At 43.6% G+C, this 7,414-nt stretch overlaps 1 long non-coding RNA gene across 4 annotated transcripts in view; it reads left to right on the forward strand.

Annotated features, from left to right (window-relative positions):
* Nucleotides 1-7,414, forward strand: part of LOC110404383 — a 203,447-nt gene that overhangs the window by 193,579 nt on the left and 2,454 nt on the right. For all 4 annotated transcript variants that reach the window (XR_002442204.1, XR_002442203.1, XR_002442202.1 and 1 more), the window contains 2 exons: nucleotides 5,925-6,012; nucleotides 6,911-7,064. This is a non-coding gene — a long non-coding RNA (uncharacterized LOC110404383). The remainder of the gene's footprint in view (nucleotides 1-5,924; nucleotides 6,013-6,910; nucleotides 7,065-7,414) is intronic.

A 7,414-nucleotide genomic window follows, 5' to 3' on the forward strand; every position in this document is an offset into this window, starting at 1 on the left:
AAAAACATGATGCTCCAAAAGCATCCGGTAAGAGGACGATCTGCCCATTGCACACACAGTGCCACTTCAGCACGATGGCCAGAATGTGACATCTTGTATTGATGCCCAGAATGAGAAGTCTAGTTCTAGACAATGAGTACCCTGAAATAATGGTAGGAATCTTTTAAATTTTGTGAACTTTCCATCAATTATTCTGCTTTTTTGTAATAGAAATATTGTGTTTTTTACACTTGGTCTTACTGACTCCACTGGCAGATGTTCAACAGAAGACAGTTTGTGCTGCACGTATAGTATGATACAAAGAGAATTTACCTCCCTCTGATTACTCTTCTGCTATTTTTGGCTGCTTTCTCATCCTTTCTTTATGAAAGCTTACCTTTGCTGTTTTTTCTTGCAGTGGGTTGTTTGTTTGTTTGCTTTTTACTAAATGCTGAACGGAAAGCATTTGTTCACAGGAATAGTAGGATTTTTCCTAAGCTGCTGAATGCGTGATTAACCTTAAACTGATCCTACTTCTGTGTACCATTTTTCTGAAGCCCTGCTGTATGACCATACCCATCATTACCTGTGAAGTATAATGCAGATTTGTTCACATTAACCTGGCCTGAATTTCTGGCTCTCTCAAGCCTGTGTAAGACATGCATTTATTTAATTACTATACGTTTTGCCATTCAGTAATTTACTGCAAACCAGCCACTTTGCTATGGTTGTCTGTAAGGAAATGGTAATACCTTCTGACTTCTCCAGCCTAGGAAATGTTGCTACAGAGTTCAGCAAGACTTCTTTATCGTAGGGCATCCGTGTATTTAAAATGGCCAGGTAGAAAAATGTTTCCATACCATGTTATCGCAGTTTGGCATGTTGTCAGGTAATTGGCAGGTAGGAAAATACATCACATTAATTCTCCCTAACACTGAGTTGAGATTTTGTGTGGATTTAGGGGAGGAGAGTGCATCTCTAAGCATCATAAACTTGCTGAGGGAATTGTCACCCCAACTGGCAAATGGTCAACTGTGAGCAACAGATTTATTACCTGACATAATTAATTGCCTAGATAGTGACATTTCCCATATTATAGACAATTGTGAATTATGAGCCCAGCTGCTAGCCTTCTCATTCACTGAAATCGGTTGATAAATATGTTTATTCGAGGTCAGCTTGGCCTCATCCATTAGAAATATTGTTTTTCTAAACATTACATTGATTTAATTTAACTCTAATCAATTTAAAATGGTTCTGACAATTAACAAAAGCTTCAAATATGACCTTAAAGTAATAGGATTCATTAGCTATGTTTAGGATTAAACTTATCCTAATAGGGCTATTTTTCTTCTGAGGGCATGTAGTAGGCCGATTGGTGGTCAGTCAAAATGAAATCAATTATTATAAATTATACAGTTTGGGTTGATTCTGTCATGCCTGCTAATTTGTATTAATAAGGACCTCGCACAATAGAAGCCATTTATTAATAACTATCTGTATCCCAACCTGTATCACACTTTATGTTACAGCTGCAGGATCATCTGTTACCCTTGAAGTATTATATTCTCTACTGCTAGACATATATGCTAATTAAACCCATAATTAATTGTAACAGTTATAGTTAAAGTCAAAATGCTGACAGCCTTTTTGGCATATTATTCATGGTAATCATCTGATTCAAAAGGCAACGTAATCAACAATTCCTGCACTAGCCAGGGGATCATAATACCAGTGACAGCTGGCACCCACAGGTCTTTGGATACAATAGGAAACACAAACCTCTAGAAGTGAAATGCTTCAGTAAGAGCAGGGCCTATTGTCTTTCTGAGACAAAATACAAGCATAAGTTGTATTTAAGAACTGAATCCCTAATGCAGTGGTTAACAGAAATGCACAAGAGCTGTGCTCCAGAGAGCGTGCACTGCCTTGTTGGGGCGGGGGAGCACTGAGGGTTCATGTAGGCTCTGGTTGTACCCTCTTACCGATCCCTTCTACCTCCACCCGCTGCAGCAAGCTCCCTCAAATCAGCAGTGAGAATTCTAGAGAAGGCTTTGAATACCAGGAATGAGTTTTTTTGCACTGTTCTCATCAAATACTGAAAGTTTGACAGCGCCCTAAAGGCACATCATCTCTCTGGGTATGTTCTCCGCAGAAGGAGAGCATTAGTGCAGGGAAAGTCACATTTCCAACATGTATCTGGCTGTATGTCAGCCTTTGAACCTATGAGAAATTCCCTTTATTTTGTTCCCACGGTGGTGAATTCAACGCTCACAGCAGCCATGAGGGGACCAGGGTGGAGCGAGGAAGGAGAAAGGGAAATCTATTCGTCATCAGCAGTGGTCCCCAAACACTCTAGTAAGGCTTCCCTGAAGTGAGGGCACCTGTCAGGGTGCCTGCAGAGTAACGAGAACTCTTCAGTAGGCCAGAATGGTGGAAGAGGCCGTAAAAGTTAGCAGCCACTTTTGGCAGTCACACCTTGCGACTGAGGCGCGGGGCCAGGTGAGCCTTTGAACCCGTCATGTCCACCAGGTCCGTGCCTCTGCGTGGAGCCCTTCCTGCTTCCCTCCTCAGTGTAAAGACAATCCCGCTATCCATCACTGCATGCAGCCTCGGATCGCAATCCATTTCAGAGTCTTTCTTTGTGTAGTCAAGCATGCTCATGGCCCATAGCGCCACGGAGCCAATGAGTTTATACGCGTTTATACACAGCTTCAGATGTGCTGCTTCTAAAACGAGGTTAGCCGTAGTTTCATTACAAAGATTTACACTGTCGGTTACAGGGATGCCCATCCAATCCTATAACACACAAATTTATGGCCATCACAAAGAAATTTTTATTGTTAGAGCTCATATACAATGTGTGACATTTGTGACACGGTTTTTTAATAAAATATATTGTACTTGCGATTTCTAATGCTTAAAATAAAATCAAATAATAATCAACTTTTAGCTGCAGTTTCCCCCCCGGTTACTGAGCTGAACTTAATGACCGGCTGAAAAGTATTTGTCAACACAACAGCTGGAGAGCAACACTTTCTTGTAGCTTTATGTCACAGCATATGCCAGCCACTCAGAACATGTGATAATTCAACTGGAGCTGGTACTACAATAGCAGATGGGTTGAAGCATTGTTATTCTCACTCTAGCTCCCAGCCCTTGAGGGATCACTAAATAAAATCAAAGCAGATGGACCATTACAAGCTCATTTGTGTTCACTACAAGCACCTCAACCTCCAGTTGTGATATACTGCACCTTTGTATAAAATGACATGTATGGTAACATGACCTAATGAAAATAGCATCAGACTTGGCAAGTGAGGAATGAGGCTGGGAAATATGCACAGATCTATTTATCACTGAGTTCCTACCTTGAATAAAGGGTTCATTTTTCCCTTCCTCCCTCCATCTTTATCATTTTATTTCTGCCTATGTTTATCATGTAATTTCCCCACACTTGCAAGAACTGAGAGAGGCGGCCATTGGTTCTGGCCATAGAAGGTCTAGCACATTTCAGGTGCTCTGCCAAGTGGAGCGAATGCTGCAAACCACAGTGCAAAACTTACTTGCTGTTATTTCTGTACACTGCTGATAGGAGTGTTCATGTCAAATGAGGCGTCCTGCAGGTGGAAATGCGTCCACCTCCTGATCCCAATATCTGCAGCCACGCAGGTGTATGAGGATGGACACACACACGCAGTTAATGATGATTCCCAAACTGAAATCCTCTCAGATTTGAGTTTTTCATATCATCTGCTTGCTTGTATAATTTTGTCTCATTTTTCTCTGGTTTTAAATAGCTTCATGCATACTGTTCAAGAGACGGGTGCGTTCAGTGCTAAGTAACATATACTCTGAACTCATTACAGGCTTTGGGTCTTTTTTACCTCTGTCATCAGGTAAAGTGGAGGCAGTCAGTGAAGTGTTGGGGGAGAGTTAGATGCTTTCATATTAACCTGGATAAAAGATCAGATTGTATGACTTATTGAGAGCATTATATCTCCATCACAGCTGCTGCTGCTGCGTGCTAAGGGCCCAGACAGGTGCAGCAGTGGAAAGCCAAAAAATTGCTTCAAGAGAGTTGATAAATACCTTTGAAGTTCCACGGCTGCAATATGTGATTAGAAAAAAAACAAACTTGTCCTGCTTTTTTTGTGAAACAGCCTCTTGTGTGAATAGCATGACCGGGTCAGCTAACAGATCTCCTTTATCCAGAACCCTCTGGGCAGCCTGGCTGCTCGCAGGTAGCGTGCTGCATGCATGTCCTGCCTGCCCCCGGCCGGCTCGTTGCTCTTGCTGAGCACTTTCTGTTGTGCAGCAACTGATCCTCACGTGGTGAAGCTGTTTGACTCCATCAGAAGTGTTTGCAGGCCGGGTCAGACGTCAGCACTGCATCTTATCTGCTGGCCAGCCTCCCTATCAGCCCAACTAATTTGCTCAGATAATTCTGTTTCCTGCCATCTATTATAATAAATCAACCACTGTAGCTTCATTGAAGTCCCTGCTGACTAAGGAGCTGCCCTTGAAGTTCTCAAACTGTATGCAAAGGAGGGAGGGGGAACCCTAATTCTTCTAAATATAAAAAAGTTTGAGATAAGCAACTTGACATTCTGGGTAATGCTGTATCTTCTCAGTCCTGTGTTAATGGCTCATTCTTGCCAGAGTCAGCTCAGGCTGGGACAAGAGCAGTAAATCACTCCTTTAAAAACAACTTTTCTGAATAATGTGGTCTTGTACGGTGGAGCACGTGTGCGGGTAAATACACACAAACATGGAGCAAGGGGAGAGAGCACCTGGAGGAAAGAGTGGGGCTGAAATGGCATTTCCTACTGTTGCGGCTATTGAAGTAAGGGTTTTTCGTACTAAAAGGTGACCCTCTGTCTGTGATTGTGAATTGGAGTTGGACTCAATGAGCCTTATGGTAATTACATGACCATTTTAGATAGACATGAAATGAGGGACACGAAGCATCCCCAAACATGCCAACTAATGCAGCAAGAACTCTGGGGCAAAAAAGGATTGAGAGCATTAACAGCAGTACCAAGCTACTGAGCATATAGTAATAATGCTATAATTGATAGCCATAAACTTTGAGGAGACAGAGTATATGCTCTGTATTGCTTTGTTCAGCTTTGCTGTTGAATACTGATTGATGTTTTTCTTATTTCAAAAAGGGATTTCTGTTCTTTGTGGAATTTCTGAATTTCTCCCTTTTCTTTTGGCTTTTTCCTACAGAACAACACTGATTTTGGAATTGCTTTGCTGGGATAAAACTCAGTTGTGCTGCATGGTGGAGGGCAGCAAAGTGAGCCAGTGCTCCGCAGCACTGCTGTGTTCATTCAGACAGGCATTTGACAGAAGGACATTTAAATAGAATTGCATATCCCATACCCTATCTTTAAATATTCAGAGAAAAAGTCGCAGAAGAACTGATAATGTGACAATAATAATGAGGCTGAAGAACAGCACTATAGCGTGAACTCATATATCCCTTGGTTTCATTTACATGTGTAGCAGCTGCTTGTTTCTTCATCACAGAAAGATCATTACCTGGCTTGTAAGGAGAGAAGGGGAAGTCTGTTCACCTTTGGGCAACTAGCTCTGCATTTATGAATAGTCCTTGCCCATCTCATTACACGTATAATTGCTGCATTATAATTTATTTATTCATTGATTTAATGTAATAGATGAGTAGAAAGAAAATTACCTTTGCAAATGAATTTGATAGGTGGGAAATCTGCATGGTTTAAAAAAAAAAAAAAAAAAACACCCACAAAACATGCAGTGTGGAATGTGAGGCACTGCCTAGTGGATGGCAGCTTAATGTGTGAGCACGGCGTACAATCCAGGCTCACTAGGAAGTGGAGGTGAATCCAGCCAACTTCAATGCTGGGGCAAAAGAAATGACTGTGGGACTCACATGCAATTTATATTTATATTCCCAGATACGTGATTTCTTCATGAAATGGAGAGTCGGCTGAAAATGAGTGATTAATAGGATGAGAAGAGGCCTCAGACATCAGAAACATAAAGGTAGGAAGTTTGCAAACCATCCCGGGCAAGCTGAGGCTGCCTGTTGGTGGTGGCTTTCCCATTTACAAAAGCTGTATTTACATGGTTCCTGCCTTCAGGCTCTGGCTGCCTTGCCAGGTTGGGGGGGGTGGGCTGCACAGGAGGTCGACACAAAACATAATTTCTGAGTCCTGTGCTCCAGCTGTGACACTGAGTGTCTCCGTCCCCGTGAGCCGGACAGGAGCGTTATGGCAGGAGGTGCAGCCCATCACAGGAGGGGCAGTGCTGTGGCCTCACCCCATCACAGCATTAATTCGGGGAAGGGAGGAGTGGGGGGGGGATCTGTGGCTTGATGGCTGTCAGCTAAGACAGCATCAACAGTAACAAATAAATAAATGAGGCCACAGCAATTCATCAATATATGGAGATGGTAAATATGCCCATGTAATTATTTCTGTTCTCCATGTATATAGAGAACAGGTGCATGCACACACACAGATTTTTTCAGTTTATAAAAATGCATCAGCACCTGTATCTGCTACCAAATTACTGTATCCACATGGAAACCAGATGCAAAATCTGAACATTCAGGCCAGAAATCGGGCTTCCCTCCACCTCTCCACCTCTAACCTCTTTTGGTACATGTTCTGACTGCACTCTTAGCTCAGTTATGAGCTGCATCAGCTGCACTCGCAGCTCGGGAGCACGTGCAGCGCTGCTGTGTGCTGAGGCCTGTGTGGGCCAGGCCATCCAGGAAAGCAGGTGAGGGCGAGGACTGTGGCTCACCTTGTGTTTTTTTTCTTTTTGTCACGTTTTTTTCTGCATGCGTGTTTGTGTTTGAAAGTTACTGCTGCTTTCACATTGTGTACAGTCTTTGTTAGCTTCTAGTAGGCGCTGCTAATCCCTCAAAATTCCTTAGGTAATTTGCATCTCCCCGTAGCACCTGCTTTAGCCACTCCAGCAGCAGCTTCACGTGGACCTGGTTAGCCATCACCAGCACTGCGCCCCTGGGAAGCACTGTTGCGCTGCCCGTGTGCCTCGGCGCTGTTAGAGCACCTGCCCAGCTTGTAGAGGTAACTCACTGCACCAGCTCGATAGCGGCTTTCAGAGCAGTACGATTCTGTACAGGCACACGCGGGTATGAAGCTTCATTTTCCTAAGGCAGGCCTTGTGAACAGCGGACCTTTCCAGCCGGTGCGGGCAGCGCCCTCTGGTGGCGGAACACGCGAAGCGCAGCCGCAGCTCCAGCCCAGCGCCAGCTGCTGCTCGTGCTGCAGAGCAGGGGAGCTGCTGGGGGCCCGCCCGCAGAAGGGCTGTGCTTTAGCTTTCAGAAAGTGAAATAACGATCTTGTTGCAAATAAGAAGCTCGCTTCTAAGAGTGGAGAAAAATCTCTTTCCCCTACGGAAATATGGAATAAATTCC

Source organism: Numida meleagris, chromosome 10 (assembly GCF_002078875.1).
Source record: "Numida meleagris isolate 19003 breed g44 Domestic line chromosome 10, NumMel1.0, whole genome shotgun sequence".
Lineage (NCBI taxonomy): Eukaryota > Metazoa > Chordata > Aves > Galliformes > Numididae > Numida > Numida meleagris.